Below are 17234 nucleotides of genomic sequence, written 5' to 3' on the forward strand. Positions count from 1 at the left end.
TATCGAATCGAATGGTCACTATTCTAAAATACGTATTTTAAGGCGACAGCGTTAAAGGCCCTGTGTCGAAGAAAATCCAGTGTCGGCGTAGGCGTCGGCGTCCGCAGAAATCATCCTGAACCACGCATATTCTATACGGCACTGAAATTGTTCTTCTATTACTAAATTGGCACATACCTTTTGTCTTGCGTTCTTTACAAAGTTATTCCTCAGAATTTTGAGAATGGCAGCCCACAGACAGATGCCACGACACAAAACACCGGCAGCGCATGCCTTTTATGTTAAATATTCTCAGACTGAAATATGAACAGTGCGAAATACTAATAGAATATGGCGGCCCAAGCAAGAGGCCACGTTTCTACCAGAAAGCTCGCCTTCTTACATTGATTTCGCCGCCAGCGTTTCCCGGGAAACGTTACGGTTACGTGTGAACTGCAGTTGCCCAAAAGCGTGAAAAGCAGTGAAGGATCTTTGAATGCTATTGAGTTCCACTGTGGCGTCCTTTAAATTAATCGAATAGTTATCGAGCACTTCGCGTCGTCGACTGTGCACGGTAAAACATGAAATGGGAGCAACGAAGCGATAACTTTCGTCCCATGCACATAAAACATTAAACATGCTAAGAGCCAGGCCTTTTTCAGGAACAACAGCAACAAGAATACGATCACTCGCAATAAAATGTCGTTTAGACACGGCAGTCGGCAGTACTGTCAGGTGCTAATTATAGATGCAGCAGCTGCGCAGGACTAATCGGACTAAACGTAAATGTTTTTCATCGCAAAATGCTTGATACCATTTCGGCACCATCAACCGCGACCATTCAGACTAGAGAAAAATTGCATCTGAAACATCAAATGGCCCGTTAAACAAAAAAAAAACGCCGGCGTCCGTCTGTATCAGCGAAACGGCACCTAAATTCCCATTGGCTGCGACGCCACGTCCCGAACACGCCTCGACGGAGCAGATAGGGCGAAAGGGAACAACACCTGCTGCCGCCGGTAGCGCTCCAGGCGTTGCGTGAGGGGAGAGGGCATCGCCGCGACGCCACGTCACACTCCCTCTCGGAAGCCGGCGCGCGGTCCGCATCTCTCTCTCTGTTTCTCTCCACCGCTAGGCTTAACTGCTGCGCGCGCCTGCCGCGGCCTTGGGTGGCAGCGTCCTCGGTCTCTCGTGGCGCAGGACGGCGTCGGTGGCATGCGGCGTCGGCACCGCAGGCTGCTGCCGCTGCTTGCTGGCTCGGCTAGCACGTGCCGCTGTGCATACATTACTCGCAGCGCAAAACTCGAAGCACCACTCAGCGGCGTTCAATTGGACATCAACGCTTTCGCATTCATAACTCTTACCCCCGTATTCAGAAATGTATCTTAACCTGAAGCCCACGTTTGACTTAACTTAAATGACGCCTGTCGTGAACGCCCCAGAGGAAACGCAATGAGCGTCTTGGGCACGTTCACGCGAGGCGTCAGTTATATCGAGTCAAGCATGGGCTTCACGTCAAGATACATTTCTGAATACGCGGGTTAAGATGTACTTAGGGATCACCTGCCGTGGCATGCTTAGTGGCTATGGCGCTGGGCTGCTGAGTACGAGGTGGCGGGGTCGAATCCCGGCCGCGGTGGCCGCATCTCGATGGGGGCGACAGGCGAAAACGCCCCTGTGCTTATATTTAGGTGCACGCTTAAGAACCCCAGGCGGTCACAATTATTCTGGAGTCTCCCCGCTACGGCGTGCCTCATAATCGGATCGTGGTTTTGGCACGCGAAACCTCATAATTTTCTGCTTGGGGGTCCTCGGATTTTCTTTTCCCGCCCTGCCATCATTGCAGACTGTACGCGCATTTCCGGTTAGGTCGCGGAGGTGTACACATATTTTAATTGACCCACTAGCTAGGTTGCCTTTCGAGACCTTATGTGGTAATGTATAACCGCGTGTGCTCTGAAGAGCGCCGAGTTTGCGAAATGCTTAGTTTTACATAAAATCTGCCTTTGTGCTTCTGCAGATAAATGTTTTCATGTGCGGTGCATTCACAGAAAATGTCTAATGTTGTGAATACCAGGAGGTGAAAATTGGTTTAATAATTATAAAAGTTACCACATTGTTAGCAGACTATTAAAAGATTATATTTGATTTGATTCGCTTCCGCCGCTATACAATTCATATTCGATTCGGTCCTAAAATAGCTACTGTTGGCACACCCCTAGAATATATATAACCGAACCATGTGTTTTACGTAATGATCGATATGGTCTAAGAAACGTATTATATTACAGAAAAATTTTAACGATGACAAAGCAGCTTGTTGGAATAAGAACGCCGGTCGCTGCATTTAATATCGGTAATGACAATGAGCGAATCAGAGTTGTGAAGTTGCTAGCGTGCGGCTTTTTTATCCGTCACCTCCGTGGTTCTTGTAACAATTCTAGTAAAACACACACACACACACACACACGCACACACACACACACACACACACACACACACAACACACACACACACACACACACACACACACACACACACACACACACACACACACACACACACACACACACACACACACACACACACACACACACACACACACACACACACACACACACACACTGACCCCCTAAATAGAAAAATCCGCTTCCTATACAGTCACCAGATCTTTAACTTCTAATAAATGCAACAAACTTCATCCATGCAATTCGGAGCAGTGGTTACCGAGGGAAACGATTTCTCCGTTTCTCATTTATTTATTTATTTATTTATTTATTTATTTATTTATTTATTTATTTATTTCACTATACTGCAGGCCACGGCAGGCCCAAGCAGCAGTGGAAAATCTGCATGTAATTGGTATAGATCGGGATTACAAATGAATAACGCCATTAGCAATCAAACAGGGTTACATCCCTACACATATAATACGTACTTGGTAACGAGCAAAAAGAAAACTAAAACAACAATTTTTCTAGTGCCGTATGAAAATCGGCCTTCTCAAAAATGGTCAAATTTAAGCAATTAAGAGGCACCCAAGCTTAAAGCTTCGAACGGAACCCTTTTACAACGGCGAGAAGCGACTAGATTACTAGCGCACACAGCAGACTCCTGCAGTGCGAGCGCCGTCTGCTACACGCTGTTTACTTCACGCAGAAGGTCACATATATCGTGCCAGCGTTATCTGCGTGCACTTTAATATAATTTACTTTTAAACGCCCCGAAGGAAAGCTGCCGCACCAGTTTTTCAATGAAAGCCATTCTCTCTTAAAGGTGACTAAGGTCCTCGCAAAATACAAGTCCGCTTGTCGAAACGCTGGCTCCCGCTTTTACCTTGTTCTCGTGTTGCTCAAGGGTGTATATTGCTTTATAGCTCACACCCTTAATGACACCCTTTATTTTACGTAAAGGTGCGAGTTACAGAAATATTTACACCAGGCCTTATCTACTTTTAGGGGGTAAAATAATTTTACGGCGTGGTCCCGTGTAGAAAAAAAAAATTACGTGAAGCAGATTACGCACACGACTAAGATGTGTTGTCTACGATGCGCTTTCTTTCTTCTTTCTTTTTTCTGCGCAACTGCTGGGCCTGTGCATGCGCCAAGGAATTAAGGTGAACAAACGAAAAGAAGAATAACAGAAGTTCATCAAATCCAATCCAATCCAATTTATCAACGCATACGAGGTATTGTTTGTGAACGATGTGTGGGCCAAGGTCATCCACGGACAGCAAAGGTCGGGCGTAGACAGCTCCGCTGTATATGAAGGTGGACGGTGGTCAGCGTTTCCTTCCTGAGCTGGCGAAGCGATTTGCCTCATCAATTCTGATAGCAAGCGAGACAACTATAGCCTATCAAATAGGTGTATACGGGGTTCGATCACCTCAGCAGTTAAATTGCGTCCTGGAGGTTTCATACGCGCCAAAACCACGATCTGATAACGGAGGCACGACGTAGAAGTGAGCGACTCCAGAATGGTTTTGACCGCCTCGGGTTTGTCTCCAACGTCCACCTAAATCTAAGTGCGCGCACGAGCGTTTTTCTTTTTCATTTTGCCTCCATCGAAATGCGGCCGCCGCTGTGGGGATCGAACCTCGACCTGCAGAGCACCGCAACGCCGTATAGCCACTAATAAATAAAAGCTGCCGCGAGGCAGGTCTCAGCCAGTTACAACTTTCTTATAGAGGGACAAGTGCTGTTACTGTATACATATATAGCCGCACCCCTCTCTCGTCGTCCCATAAAGCGGTGAAGGCACTTTTGTGCTTCTTGAGGACGTACGACGGGCTTGCGTGAACGTCTGTGACTATTGGTGCAATTACCACTAGACCACATGCGTCAGCGAACTCACCGCTAATTTCCTTCTTTCCTGCCCTCCTCTCTCTCCCCCTTGTCATCTTTGTTTTCCCCTTTCCAATTCTGCCGGTGTAGGGTAGCCAACCGGACGTTATTCTGGTTAACCTCCCTGCCTTCCGCTTTTCTCTTTCCTTCCTTCCTGTATCCGCACGGATCAGTGTAGTAATAGATCTGCGATGCCCTTGTATATATGTCCGGTCGGGGCCGGCACTATATACGCGTTCTATGCGCTGAATGCAGCAGCGTGCGTCTTTATCCCTGTCCGAAGAAGACTTGGGTGAACCGCAAAACGTGAACAAGGTGAACGCAGGAGCCAACGTTTCGACAAGTGGACTTGTCTTCTTCGAGGCGCCTTCTTCGATCCGCCTTGAAGAGGACAAGTCGCCTTGTCGAAACGTTGGCTCCTGCATTCACCTTGTTCACGTTTTGCTCATCGCCTTGAATTTCCATCTCCCGCATTCCCCGTCTTTTCTCTGGGTGAACCGCGGAACTCGTATATACATGATCGGGATAGGGCGATTGTTCCCCTTGGACGAGGAATTTCCGGTATAAACGCGAATCACGCATAAGCTCGCGTTGACAACACGTTCCTACCTTTTAGCGCGTAGCGCGCCGGTCGCTGGTGTGTGTACCGATCGAATGATTCAGCGAGTTCTTCGCGGACCGACGTCCGTGGCGCGGCCTTTAATTGGGTTGCGCCGGTCTCTCGGAAAGGCCACCTTAACTAGATTACGTAGATGAAATGGACAAGTTGTAAGCGATGAAGCCAAGGATTCTCGAGGGTGCCTTCCGGCAAGCACCTCGACATACCGTCGTACGCCCCAGCGCCCCTCGTGCTCACCTCGTGCATACTGGTATAACGTGAGCGCGCTGCAGTGCCATCGGTGTAACGTTTAGCCTCCGTAATTACAGAGCTGCTGCAGCGAATTAGATTAGAGTGCTGGACTTTTGATGCTTAACGGCCCAGGATGCCGGTATTGAGAGGCTGTAATTATACGGTTCCTCGTGGCACATAGTTATTAAACTAGGCAGTATGCGCAGGCCTGATGAGAGGGCATGTATATAGACTAGTTATTTATGACGCATACATTACGTCGCCTATGGCGTAGGGTCATGCCTCGATCAACTGAAGAGAAGTAACGTCAACCGTACGACGTGACATTGTCCAGTGTCCGAAGCGCTTCGCACCTGCTGCGTCTGCGGTGGATGCCCGCCATCTATACATTGAACGAGTGCCCATGGGACAAAGACAACTCGCGCAAGTTACTTGCAAGGTGCGAAATCGAACAATGATGAATCAAGCTGAAGACAACGAAAGATGCACTGTGGACAACACATGTTATAAGTCATCGTTGCAGTATCTCTATATGAAACTGGCTTGTATGCTGATATGTTTAGTTCCATACTGACGTTATGACGCGTGGAAACCTAAGCAACAAAAAAATTAGAGTCCACACACACACACCGCAGCTATGGCCTTTCGCTACTGCGCTCGAGGTCCTGGGTTCGACTCAAACAGTGGTGAGACCGCATTTCGATGGAGGCGAAATGCGGAAGCGATCGTTTACCGTGTTTTGGGCGTATACGTCAAAGATCCCCAGGTGTTCGTAATTAACTCCCGAGTCCCCAACTACTGCGTGGTTTATATATCGCTGGTTCTTGGCCACGTATGTAAGCCTCAGAATCTAACCTTTTTAAAAAGTTTTTAGGTCCACCAAGAGGTATCTGGACTGTAGCTGGCCCGACGACAACAGGCGCGAGAGATAACGATGAGGACGATGTAACGATGATGGCGATTACGGTGACGGCGATAACTGCGACGCTGATATCCTTAGTGGTTCTTGCTTCAACAACCATATATATGGAGAGACCCGCGATCATCCTGACTATGTTCAGTGGTGCACGTATACAACTGCCCTTAGATATGACCAGCAGCGGGATCGCTTGCGGGACCGTTTGAACACAGAGGTTTGGCCCTTCTCCACCGACCCGCCCTCCATCTGTGAGCAAAGTGCTTCGACCGTGGCCGTGCGCTGATTAACGTCCAGGGGTGCGCCGTTGTGAAGTGCCCATCGCAACGTTTAGAGGAAAGCACTCTCTGGATTGTTTCTGAATGCCGTGTGTTTCTTCCTTCTTTCCTTTCTTTCTTTTTAGATTTTCTTTTTTTATTCGGGGGATTTGTCGTGAGGCATATATGTAGTTCCGTGTTGTGTTAGTTCCACTTTAGTGGCTTATGCATTTCGCTTATCAAGTCTGTGTGCAAGCCTTGATGTCATATGTTTGCTAACAGTTCTGTGGGATTCCCTCGGGGTGACGTGGTGACCTTGGGACCAAATGACTAGGCCGTGCTTCCAGTGCTGATGGCCGTGATGGCACTAGTTTGCTTGTGACTTGCGTTATAGCGCGTGGATTTTTAGTGTTATTGTTTTTTCTGAACGTGTTCTTCATCTTGTTTTGCCCATCTTTGTTTCTTTTCTCCATCAGCATAGTGTTTGGGGCTTAGAATTAGCCAGCCGTAAGGAAGCCTACCTTCTCATTCATTGTCTTCAAATAATAATAATAATAATAATAATAATAATAATAATAATAATAATAATAATAATAATAACCAAGTCCGGCATTTCCAGACCAACTGTAGTATCAAATTAGAATATTTCATAACTGTTTTCAGATGTTCATACTTGCTAATCATCTTCGTTTACCTGCGAGGAGCGTGCAGTATAGAGTTTCTAAAGAAGAATGAAATTCACGGTGGTATATTTTACTCGCCAAAACCACGATATGATTCTGATGATTACAGGATTACGAGGGTGTAGTTTCTATACAGCTTTGCAAACGTGTGTCAGTACTGCGTCTAGGTCTCCGGTGATGACGATGGCACGTACGTTTGCGGATGGTAACGGGAGCGAAATGCTGAAAGGTGCATATTCCTTCACCGACCATGGTCCGCACATTCAAAAAAAAGAAGTGTACAACCTTTGGGGTGTAAACTGCCTTGCCCGCGTTTCCTTTCTTGGAAACTCTGCGCCCGCTACACTCGTAAACAAATGTACACCCTTTGGGGTGTATATTTGACACACAACGATACACTCTTAGAAAAATGTACACCCTTTGGGGTGTATCTTGTCCCACAACAATAATCGTCATCCGTGCTGCCCACGTTTCCTTTCTTTAACGCTGCGAGCCCGGTACTTTCCAGCCACGAACTGCATGCGCCTTATCAGTGTGACGCAGCATTCTCGACAGGAAAGTAGCGAGCGCCGAGTTTTCAGGAAAGGAAACGCAAGCAAGGCAGATGACGATTATTGTTGTGGGACAAATATACACCCCAAAGGGTGCAACCATTTTAAGAGTGTAGTCGTCATCTGTCTCGCTTGCGTTTCCTTTCTTGAAAACGTTGCGCCCGCTACTTTCAGCGTGCACTCTTAAAACTGTTGCACCCTTTGGAGTGTAAATTTGTCCCACAACAATAATCGTAATCTGCCTTGCTTGCGTTTCCTTTCCTGAAAACTCGGCGCCCGCTACTTTCCTGTCGAGAATGCTGCGTCACACTGATAACGCGCATGCCGTTCGTGATCGGGAAGTACCGGGCTCGCCGCGTTAGAGAAAGGAAACGCGGGCAAGACGGATGACGATTATTGTTGTGGGACAAGATAAGCCCCAAAGGGTGTAAATTTTTTAAAGAGTGTGAATTCTCTGTCACGCTGATAACGCGCACGCCGTTCGTGACTTGGAAGTACCGCGCGCGCAGCGATAAAGAAAGGAAATGCGGACAATACAGATGACGATTATCGTTGTGTGGCAAATATACGCCCCAAAGGGTGTAATTTTTTGTTTAAGAGTTTACTCGCCTGTCAACAGTGCTATGTACGTCACGCTGGTTGATGATCTGGAAGTACCGGGTGTGCAGTGCTGTAAGGAAAAGGAAAGGAAAAGCACTCAAGATAGGCGACGATTATCGTTCCGGGACGCGGATACGGCCCAGAGGGTGTAATTTCCAGAGCGCACGGGCGTGCGTACTCCGGTATACGTGGAGGTGTATCCTTCACTCCGGGTAGGCCGCTCCGCGGGAGACTGCGCACCCCCCAAGTGTGCACCGAACTCCCGAATTACTCCGAATCGATGCACCCACAGAAGTTTCCGCTCCTAATGATGTTTATCCAACCGGCTGTCGAAAAAAAAAAGAGAGAGAAACGAGGAGGAGATCGTGAGAGAGGTAGAGACTGAGAGAGAAACGGTTGTCTCTGTCAACGACCGCCCTGCCCTCTATTGGCGGCGAGGAGTTACGGAGTTGCCATCTATCGGAAGCGCCTCGATGGCGTAGTATGAGGGATCACGTGGCGCACTCCTCATAGGTTTTGCTGTCAGCGCTCGCTGAAAACACCACGCGCGAGCTCTCCCGGACATTTCTGTAAGTACTTTCGAAACGAGAGCAATTTCTTACTGTCTAAATAATAATCTTGGGCAAACTCAAAGCACACAATCGTTTACAGACGCTATCTCTTTACCGAATACGTACAGCGAACGCCACTGCACGCGGTCGCCGCGATGGAGTCTCCCGAACCGGCTTCTTGCGTGAAAGGTAGGTAAACGCTGAGAGCAAACTATGTGAAATATGTTCTTATAGTGTTTGTATAACTAAATGGAGTGTAATAGAACGAAGCCTTAATGCAGCGATCGCGCAGATTCGCAGCGACCGACTGCGCGTCTGCATGCTTGTCCGCGCGCTGTGTCGCTTTCTCTGCGCGCGCGTTTTCGCACCGTGCCATGAGCTTTAGGCCGCAGAATATGAGCATTTGACAGTATACAAGCAACCATTGTTGCGTGGGCGCTATCAGAGCTGTTCAAAAATAATTTCTTTGTAGAGACTTCGACGCCTACGGGGACTGTGATGTGCCATCGCGACGATTCAATCTTTTTTTTTCTTCTAAATTCTTCGACCTTTCAATACTATTTCTCGAGTTGCGTCGCACTGTATGTTTATCGGTGTTCTCAGCGTGCAATTTCCCGCTGCTCCTTTTTTTTAATCCAGTGCATTAATTCATAACACAAACATGACCATATGTCATGCTTTTTTTAAATGTGCTTCTTACCGCACCCTTTCCATTCCAGTGAACTTGCCAGTATCTATAGCATCGACAAGTTCATAGACCAAACCGTCATGACATTAGTCGGGCAGCGGACTCGGGCGAGCGTCTCAGTGCGCGTTTTCAGAACATCGCAGACCGGGCGCCGTAGCAGAAATCTTCCTCGCGTCTGTGCTTGCTGCATACCCGAGTTGTAGCCGATGACTGTTTGCCGGTTTTATGTTTCGCGAGCCAAGCTTCACGCAGCTTCTTGTCCTGCGGCTACGTGTGAATGAGCCTGACACCGGCCTCCGTTACGTGCGTCCGGCCCTGCGGCACCGAGCAGTAGCCTACCATGTTGCGCGCCTTCAAAGGCAGCCGCTACCTATTGTAGTGCTTTCAAGCGTTGTAAAGGTGACACTCGAAGCGGGAAAATTTCGCCTCTGGAACGCAGCGTACGAGAGAATTTAAACTCGTTTTCAGCTCGCTTCGGCGCGCCCGAAGCAGCCGACGCGGCCGCTATGTCCACGTGATCCCTCCTAGCACGTCACGCCGACGGTGGCGCCAGCTTTTCCAGTGGTGGAGCTCGAGGCCAATAGAACGCGTCCTGCCCCGCATTGCCAGCTCAGATAAAGCCGCATCAACGCCTAGCGAATGTTCTCTATGGTATCTCTGGTTGGCTCACTTGGCAGGTCACCAAGAGCTCGATAGAAGCTCGCGATGTCTGTGCAGACAAGTGTTACGCAACTCGCGCGCGCATGCCACTGCGCTTCGTGCGCTATAAATTGCGCGCTGTGTAGAAACGATCGCGGAGGAGCATCGGAAGCTCGCGGGACACCTTCTTCTTTCAGAGGGGGGTCGTCGCACGCAGCTGTCGCCCGGCGGCGAATGGCGCCGCGTTTGCGATCATTTCGACGGCCGCGAAGGGGGGGGGGACGTTATATAACGGCGCGAAATCGACACCGTTCGCCGTGTGCGTGCCACTACAGTGCACCGCCCTCGCTCACCGTTCGGCTACAGACTGCTTTCGGGAACTGTCGCCGCGGGACTCTTTGGATTTGGCTGCACTTTCGCGAACCGCGTTGTCGGGAGGAGGAGGAGGAGGAAGTAAACTTTATTAAGTATAAACCCCATGCAAGCGATCTTGCACGCGACAGCGACAAGCGACGCGATGGAGATGGCTGTCGCGTTCGCTCGTCGCCTACAAGTTGCACCCCATGCGAGCGATGACTTCGAGCGACGTCTCCCCAGTGTTGCCGGTATGAGGGCAGCAATATAGGCGCCGAAACTAGCGTGACGCGTGCTTTATTACCTTAAGTTGATGTGTTTTACTGTAAAAGGCAGCATAAAATATTTCTGAAAGTCTTGCAGTAGGTTCTTATCCTTGCACGTATAAAAATTCAATCGTTTGCTCGTTCCGTGCGAGAATCGGAAGTATATATTTGAGTTATGTACATCCAGTTCCGGCTTCGCGCTATTGGCTAGTCGCTCATAGCACTTCCGGGCGACGAGCGACGAATTCTAGATTTGCAGAACCCAGCGACCGCGCGACAAGACCGAGCGATCTGTTCACGCGACGGCCCGATCCGTCGCTCGTCGCTGTCGCGCACAAAATCGCGCTCATGGGGTTTGGCCTTTACTCTAGAAAAAGTAATTCAGCGATCGGGCCGGACGTCTTGACCTTCTGTTGGTCGATGAACATCTCCGGCCTGCATGGTTGGCGCCCCTATTCCAGGGCACCACTGAGCGTGGCTGCTCGTCGGGCATGATCCACCAGCTTGCGTTGGAGGCTATAGGGTCGCCGCTGGAGAGCACGCTCGATCTCCCATTGCTCCGCACTCGGATTTTCTATTTTGACGGGAAGTGTGCCTTGCGCGGTGCCGTGACGTATGTGAACTGTAGCTCCCAATATATATATAGTTCAGCGAAAGCCTACGGTTCTCCCGCACCCGGCAACTTTGGAGGCGCATGGCGTCGTGGGCAAACTCGCGGTACACCTGGCGACGTGGCGCAGCGATGGTTGGTGCGCGGATGAAAGGGTCTCCCGCTTCTATATATATATATATATATATATATATATATATATATATATATATATATATATATATATATATATATATATATATATATATATATATACATCGAAGAGGGATGCCGGTGAAACAGATCGTTTTGGCGAGAGCGAATGAGTATTGAAGAATCTCCCTGCATGCACAGTATAAACTATAGTTCCGGCCAGCATACAGTTTTCTCGCTTCACAGCTGGGCGGAATATGCGCCCAATAAACTGCGAGACAAGATGTCCGCCAAAACGACTCGATAAAGAGGCATCCGCCAACCGTCCGCAATCGGGTTTCCACCAGGTTGCGAACAGGTCCGTTTCAACGGTTATCTTTTCCGACGCGCCGATCGTCCGATGGATCGATCGGGTTTGACGTACACAGTATACATGTGTATGGCACTTAAATGGCGAATAACCAACTCTCGTAAAACGGGCATATCTCTTGCAAACTCGCGTACGTCAGAACGTTTAGGACGATGACTTCTGTCGGAACCTGCCGCGTGGAACCTGTCGGAAAACTTTAATGGGAACGTTTTGGCAGTTTTGTTCGACGCCAGTTGTAGTGGGAGGGGACACAACCTGGGCCAGGGGGCGCTGCGGACGGCAGTGAACAGCGCCCTCACCGAGCGGCTCCTCCTAGTTGATCGGGCAGGCCGACGAGCTCCTCTACTGAGTTGAGTGTGTCTGCATCACAGTACGTGAAAAAAGAAAGCCGTTTTGCGCGCGCTCGTCCTTTCTCATTCGCTCCGCTCGCGTTGGTGACTTCGCGAGAAAAATTTGATTCGCGCGCGCGCGCGCTCTGACGTTTGCAGGCTAGGCTCGAAATCTCTTTCGCGGGCGCGCGCTCCTGCTTTCTTCTGCGGCGCTTGGACATCAGAGTTAAAGTAGCCTGTCTTGCGCGTGCTCTTTCGCCCACGCTTGAACGCCGTAGTGCGTGAAGTGGGTGTCCAGCGATGTACACACTTATGGTATCTTCGACTGGTCGCCTGTATGCCCCGAAGCAGAGTCGGGTAGATCGGTCGTTTCCCGAGCTCAAAGGTAGGGGACAAGCGCGCAAGCCGAACGTGCGACTCGCTCGCGGAGGAGGAAATTGCTGATGCCAAACCACGTGACTACTGCCAACGTCCGATGTTTCGCCTATCCAAAGCTCCCGGCGCTGCCAGAAAAACCGGCGGACGTACCGGCGGGACGAACGTTCGTCGAGACGCCAGCATGCAGTGGCTAAGGTTGCCAAGGTTACGGTGGGCCGTCGCCAACAGCAGCGACGCGGCGCTGCGATGACGTTTCACTCTCGATGACTGCTCCGATGACAGGGCTCGGAGCGCCTCAGAGCGCTCCAAGATAGAGGAGAGCAATCAGGAAGAACCAGCCGAATGCAGGGCGCGCACCCTCTTTCAACCAGTCGAAGACAACGCCGCTCGCGAGAGCGCTCCAGAGTGCTCATAAAAGACCAGCCGAAGATAGCATTAGATGTGGTTTCAAGAAGATAGCCGACAGTGATGCTTTTTTTCGCATTGCGAACATAAAAAAGGGACACCTGTTGGTGGCTCATGTGCACTGTGTTGAGCAGATTGTTCAAGAGAACACCGTCTTCGTCAAGGCGAAGTGTGTGTCACAGGTGAACGACAACATCGTTTACGACGTGGAATTTGAGGTAACTATTTCACCTTTTTGCATGCTCAATTGAGCAAACGTTCAGCTTTGTAGGGTGACCGGAACCATTCTGTGCGCTTAGTGTATGTGTCAAGATAGACGGTCAGGATAAATGTATGTGTAACGACGGTCAGGGTAAGTGACATTGACCTAAAGGTCCCAACCTGAGGGCTTTTACTGTAAAGATCTCCAACATCAAGGCCTTTAGCATAAATGCATTCACTCTAGAGGCCTTTGAGGCTAGCACCTGTTAGTAAACAAGTATATGTGACTTGTAGGCCACAATGAGACACAAATGCTTTCGCATTCACAGCACGCAAGTAGTCTTAACTGTACTCCGTAATTTGTTTACAGCTTGCATGGTCATGCCCCTTAAAGCGCCAGCTTAAGATTCGCCATGGCAAGTGTACTTGCAAGGCTGGTATCCAGGGGCACTGCAAGCACGCTGCTGCTGTGTGCTTTTTCATCAACTCTCACGAAGAGAAGTCCTGCACAAGTCTGCGGACGGCACTTGAGTCTGCGGACGGCAGTAATCCAGGCTTGCCGCCTCTTTTGCTCGTACCATTTTCCCGGGAACCGGTGGAACTTCACGGGTGGTTCTCTGCCTTGGGTGTTGATGGAACTGTTGTGGCAGCCGACAACACAACAGTACACTTCCCCGCTTTTCGACCGCCGCGAAACCGTTCCAGCCATACTTCAAAATGAGCCACAACTCCTCCTTGTACGCCTGCGAGGCACCGCCGCGAGCACTCGCAAAAAGATTGAGCGCGAGCAGTACGCGCGGCCGCCGAAACGTTGCTTGGTGACTGCGCTGCGCCGGCGACGCGCCCGCTCAGTAGTACCGAATCTGTCCGCGAGGCGAGCAGTGGCGCTGCGACAAACTTTAGCTTGGGGTCCCTAAGTCAGATAAATTTATTGGAGGCCTTGACGCGCGTGCTCTTTTCGCGCGTCGGCGCCGCATGCTGGAGGTCACGTGATCTGCCGAGTTTCGGAGGCACGTACGTCCAGTGATGCCACGGCTGCTGATTTATCAGTAGATCTACTGATTTTTAAAATTTTCTGCTGATTCAGTGATAAAGCGCTGGAATCTGCTGATTTTCTTGCTTTTCTACTGAAACGAAAGCGGAATCTGCAACTTTTTCAGTACAGAGGATGGATGGATGGATGGTTATAGAGGAACACAGAGGCTATATTAATGTGATGCCACCTAGCGAGACAAAAAAAAAACGTGGTTGGCTTCGGAGTTAAAATACATTCTTGCGTCTCCAGACTCTCAAACGTGGCGCTAACTCTGTCTTTGAGCAAAGTGGGGAAAAGGCATAGAGTTTCTATGCTTTATGGGAAAAGGTGAGGTGGTGAATTTGTGAAAGTGGGTGCATACCGAACCCCACAACTATGAAACCACCACTATCATCATCATCATGACAACCTATTTTTATGTGCACTGCAGCACGGAGGCCTCTCCCAGCGATCTCCAATTACCCTTGTCTAAAGCTTTCAGGCACTAACTACTATCTGATGCCTTTGAATAGGCCATCGGAGGGCTTCACTGTTTTTAAATTCGTGCTTGACAATGGCTCTCTGGATCCCTGGGTTTTTCAATAGTATCGCTAAGAATCTCGGGATCAATTTTTGTACTATTTCCTGGAAGCTACAATACTTCAACAGAGTACTAATATAAGCGCTGAATTCGTGGGCTCATAAACTGAGTGCAAAAATTGAAATTAAAAAATCTACTGATTTCTACTGATTTTTCGCGAAAAAATCTACTACTATTTTTTAATGTGTCGTGGCAACACTGCGTACGTCACGGAGAAACGGTAAAACGGAGCGGCAGCACGGAACGTTCGCTCGCGAAAGTGAGGGGGGCGGGGGAGGGGGCTGTTTCGCTGGTAAGCGAGCGTTTGCTGCACAATAAACTGAAACAGTTTACACTGGCTATCCAAAACCGTCTTGCTTTCGTGTAATATTTTAACACCTCGCTACGCCTGGCGTCATTGGTTCGCCCTTGGGGGCGAAACTGCGAGCTTTTCGTTTAACGCGCGTGCTTACCGCGTGCTTACCAGCGTTGTCCTGTCCGTTTCTACTTACTTTTGCTCGCGTCCGTGATTGCTGGAAACCGTTACGTGTTAACTGGTGCAAGTGCGGCGCTACCAAGAAAAAAAAAAAACCCGGAGTGACATGCCCGAACATACGCGGATGTTTGTGCGCCTGCGTGTCGACGCCGTCATATAATGAGCTCGCTCATTCTCGGCGCGTCCCTCCCCTTCCTCCTCCCGTGCCAACCGCTCCCCTCCCCCACCCCAGGGACGCGCGCGCGGCGCTCCGAAAGCGCGCCAAGGGCTCTCTCTCTCTCCCCTACTGCAGCATGGGTTTCGCAAGCCTCGTGCTCTTTCTCTCCCCCTACTTTCATTCCCTGCCCCCTGTGCGGCGCGGTTGAGGTGTCCTCTGCCGAGAGACAGTTACTGCGCTGCACTTTGCCCCATCCTTTCCTTCCCTTCATCAAGAATCTCCTTCTCTCTCGCGAACTGCGGGCGTAGTCCGCGCGGGAGAGATCGACAAAGAGAGAGACTTGGGGCTCGCGACGTGCTTACGTGATAAATTGTCGCGTGCGGCGCGCCGCGACCACTTGCGCAACGCGTGTACGCGCGCGCAGCGCCCGACTGGCTCGCGCGCGACGCCAGGATCGTCGTCGTCGCCGCGGTTGCTGCTGGCGGCGGCTGGCGTCGCTTGCGCAATACGCCAAGCGCATGCGCGCCATGGGGTCCGGCGGTGTTCGTTGGTCGCGTGGCGCGTTCGCGCTGGTGGCCCTTCCTTCCCTTGCCCGGATGCCCGCGTGCAAGTACGTACCAAGGTTGACGACTGGGCGTGTTGGTATAGCATATTGGAGCTTGGAGTGCGCAACAGTTTGACGATACACACAGAAGAGACACGTGTGAATAGACACACAAGAGACACAGAAGACACACACAGAAGAGAAGAGACACACAAGAGAAGTGTGTGTGTCTCTTCTGTGTGTATCGTCAAACTGTTGCGCATTCCAACCTCCAATAAGCACGTACGTAGTTCTTCGCCAGCCCTTTGTTGGCTACAACAAGAGAGGAACGCCGCTTCTCGCGCACCTATTTGCCGTTTCTCGCTCCTGGGACTGTGTGGATGGATGGATGGATGGATGGATGGATAAAACTTTATTCAATCTATTTGAATGTGGTTGGGCTCCTAGACGTGCGGGAGCCCCCCGGCCGACATCTCTAGGCAAGCACGGTCCACCAGCCAGAGCTGGTCATCCGAGCAAGTGGCCCGAAGAGCGGCCTCCCACGAGGAAAAGGAAGCGTTGGGAATAGGCTCTAACTAATATTAACTTCTAATATTAACTTCTAATTTTAAGAAACTATATCATGAAAATTATTATTAACGATTAGAATTAATTTCATATCACATTTTCATTAAAAAAAAATTCCTATTTAGGTATTCATTCTTTTTCAACCCACTGCCGCCCGATTCATGGCCAATCCCCCGTAGTGGGTTGTGCTATATCTACAGGCTCCAAACCAAACCAAGCCGTGGGCGTGGGGCAGCTCCACAGACTGGAAAAGACCCGCCCGGGGCGCTCGGCAGGTGGTGCATTGTGGACTATGGAGACCATGGTGAAAATAAATGTGCCAGATGGGGAGGAATAAATGCTTTGGTCTCGATCTGGCGCCAGATTGAACTCTGATGGGCGGTAAGGGAATGGTGAGGTGGAGCTGAATCTCGTCTGCCGTCCCTGTATTGTGTGCGCGTACGCGTGCCTTGCGCAACAGTGGGGCACGATCGGCAGGCTGGATAAATTTGGCTCGGCCTCGCTACTCTGGAAGTGGCAGGACCCGCGGCTTCCTATATGCCGACAGACGCGAAGCTGGGGACGTATTCTGAAACGTTCGCCGCGGCGAAAGTTTCGCACTGGCCACGCCTCCGCCGTTGCGGCGCGCTCTGAATGGCTGCTTTGACAAAACCGGAAATTCAGGTGGCGCAAGTGAATTTCCGGTTTTGTCAAAGCAGCCATTCAGCGCGCGCCGCAACAGCGGAGGCGTGGCCAGTGCGAAACTTTCGCCGCGGCGAACGTTTCAGAATACG

At 50.2% G+C, this 17234-nt stretch overlaps 1 protein-coding gene across 1 annotated transcript in view; it reads left to right on the forward strand.

Moving 5' to 3' along the window:
- Hers (Histone gene-specific Epigenetic Repressor in late S phase) overlaps positions 1-17234 on the forward strand; it is a 302932-nt gene that overhangs the window by 3441 nt on the left and 282257 nt on the right. The gene's annotated exons all lie outside the window — the stretch shown is intronic.

The sequence above is a fragment of the Dermacentor albipictus genome, chromosome 7, assembly GCF_038994185.2.
Source record: "Dermacentor albipictus isolate Rhodes 1998 colony chromosome 7, USDA_Dalb.pri_finalv2, whole genome shotgun sequence".
NCBI classification, from domain to species: Eukaryota; Metazoa; Arthropoda; class Arachnida; order Ixodida; family Ixodidae; genus Dermacentor; species Dermacentor albipictus.